Below are 2,952 nucleotides of genomic sequence, written 5' to 3' on the forward strand. Positions count from 1 at the left end.
AACTTGACAGTCAGTCAGTCAAACAGTCTCCTTCTCCGCCATTAAATAGAATCCGCACACCACAATAAATTGTATTAAATGTTCTGTGTTTAGGTAATTTAACCGACCGTAAAGCGTTTATCCATCAGCACAACTGAGCTCAAAATGGCCACACCTAACAGGCTGATTTCAGAGCCTAGTTTGCATTGAGTACAAAAAGAGGGCTGAAACGGTTTAGAATTCTAAAATGGGTTATATGGGCCCGCACTCCCAATTTTCCACTACAAACCACTATCTTAAGCCACTGTGGTATGCCTACAGAAAATTCAAAATTTGCTTTCTTAAATGTAGACTTGAAGATCTTATAATCCTATTTTTCCGATATAAGCTAATTTCAAAAAATAAAACAATAACTAGGTCACTATTAGTATGCAGGATATAAAGTGTTTATTTACTTGAAGAAATTTAATATAAAAGAAAAAGTCACGCTTTTTGAGGTGCATTTATAATATAAAAGCAGATATAGAGCGAAATTAACGTACAATCAATAATCCTGAGCCCGTTGACACTTACGATGGGTACAAAAATATTTTCTAACTACAATTTAATTTCGCCGTTTCTTGGCTGCTGAATATAAAAGTTGTTCCTCTTTGGCCCTGGCACTATGCCACCGCAATTACATGCAACTGTCTTTCACTTAGCTGTTTAAATTTACATGTTTAATTCACGCCCATCTCCTCCATCGTCATCATCATCGGCAACGTCATCAGAGACCTCTTCAGAAGTTGAGAACACTTAAGACCTTTACGCAAATCGCTTGATAATTACTTAAAATAATCTGCAGACAAGTAACCACAGGCGAATGCAATCCGGCCCAGGACCACGCCCACCCAGAAACGATGGTCTCAGAAGTCGTGCAAACAGAACAGATCAAGGGAAGTACAAACTGGGGGGTATCTAATGGCAGTAGGGCCCTATAAATGAGGAGTGTAAATGATTCCCCTTAAAAAGGCAAAAGGCAAATCCCTTTTCAATTTCCCAGGCACGTCTCAGCATCCAACAAAAAAGCACAAAAGAAAGGAGACTGCCCCGCCATCCCTCTTTTTATGTGTGGAAACTCGAAAAACAATTAAGCGACAAGTGTCTCAATTTCAACGTCACTTACAAACATTTTATGCACCGCTCTTTGTCTGTGGGTGTTCTGATGTTCCTGTGTTCCTGCGTGTGTTGGTGTGCAGGACATAAAATGCAAAAAGTTTTTACCCATTGAAAGTTACGTGTAGAGGGGAAGGATCACAGAGACAACCAGGACCAACTAACAGAGTGTACCAAAAAAGTTAGAGAAAAACTTAATTATTTGTGCCTCTGAAGTCCTTGATGGAGATCTGTGGCTGTGTGTGTAAGTGAGTGATTGTGAGAATATGCGCATAAAAGTATGCAACGCATTTTAATCGAAAATGTCTGCAGAAAATGTGCTCACCATTCCAAGGCTTCAAATAGAGATTTTATTTAATGGTGGTCTGGTCCAAAAAGAGGGGGAACGAAATTCTGCACTAGTTAAAAACCGAGAATCGATTTGCAAAAAAATTAAATCATTATCAAAACTGAATAAACTGAACTCATAAGGTTTCCATAATAATAATATTTAATTACATTTTATTAAATTTATTTAAATTTGATTATTTTATATTAAAACGTCCCAGCGCCCATGGTCAATAAGGTATATTTTGTATTAATATTAACCAATTTAATCGCTATAAACTTTGCCCTAAGGGCTTTTCTCGTCAAGTTAATAACACTTACAGAATCATTTCGATAACGGTCGCTTTTCCATCAATACTCAATATTTTGGGGATTAAGTTCTATTCTACCCCAAATATAAATATAATTCAGTTACAAAATAGATTCCGTTCATGGAAATATTCGTAAGCCCTCCTGTTACACCTAACGAAATTCTATGCGCGCGTTTCGCTAAGACAAATCCCTTGGGATTATGTGAATTCGGCCCTTAAACTCCGGCAACAGCAATAAAGTGACCTGGAAATGTGGTAGGCAGGGTGGTCCGCCTGGCCTGAGATTTCGGGTAACCCGAGAAGGCCGCTGATGGACACACCGGGCGCCTCGACCGAAACACTCCGGCACTGGGGCCATGGGGCCCTGGGAAAACCAGGTGTGCGGTTCAGCAGGGCGACTCAGGTGGGCAAAACAGGTGCACTGATGGCTGTGCACTCACAGAAACACAGAAGCACATACACACATGGGCATTCCTGCCAATCGCTTTCCATTTCGTGTTAAATTACACATTGAATCGGATTGCGGCGGCCATAACTTTGTGGCCAAAAAGGGGAGGGACGAAAGGAACTGCGGTCGTTCGGGGGCCCTCAAATAGGTTTTTGCGGTTTTTTAATCAAGTTATTTGCCCGGCGCTGGAGAATCGGAGATTTACTACGCTACGCTACGTAAGAGTAGGCCGAGTCATTGGTGCGGCCAAGTCGCATAAAATAAATATATTCCGATGGCAATTTATTAAATGTTTGCGCAAATAAATCACAAATGCTTTTCCCAATCAAACTTTTTCTGTGCCCACACAAATGTCTGGCCAACAAATCTTTTTGTGTGCCCTTTGTTCGTCGGTCATCAAATTTATTGCGTTAATTCGCATGTAAACCATTTCTGCGCACATTTTCAAGGCATTTATCAAGCGTTTTATTATTGACAGTGCTTGGCCATATTTTCATAAATACGAGTATCTTGTATTGGGCTGCCTCTGCATTGGTATAAGTTTTCGCCTTAAATGAATACATTTGTGAATTATATTTATAGTCATTCTGGGTCAGCAATAAATTTGAACTCAAGTTGAGTTGAGGTTAATAAGTAAGAAATGTTGGGCGTTTGGCAAATTGAGTTTTGATTTCCATTTTCCTGTGGAGCGTAAAGGTCAAAAGTTTGAAAGTCAATTAATTGACTCGTTTC

The sequence above is a fragment of the Drosophila santomea genome, chromosome 2L, assembly GCF_016746245.2.
Source record: "Drosophila santomea strain STO CAGO 1482 chromosome 2L, Prin_Dsan_1.1, whole genome shotgun sequence".
Classification (NCBI taxonomy): domain Eukaryota; kingdom Metazoa; phylum Arthropoda; class Insecta; order Diptera; family Drosophilidae; genus Drosophila; species Drosophila santomea.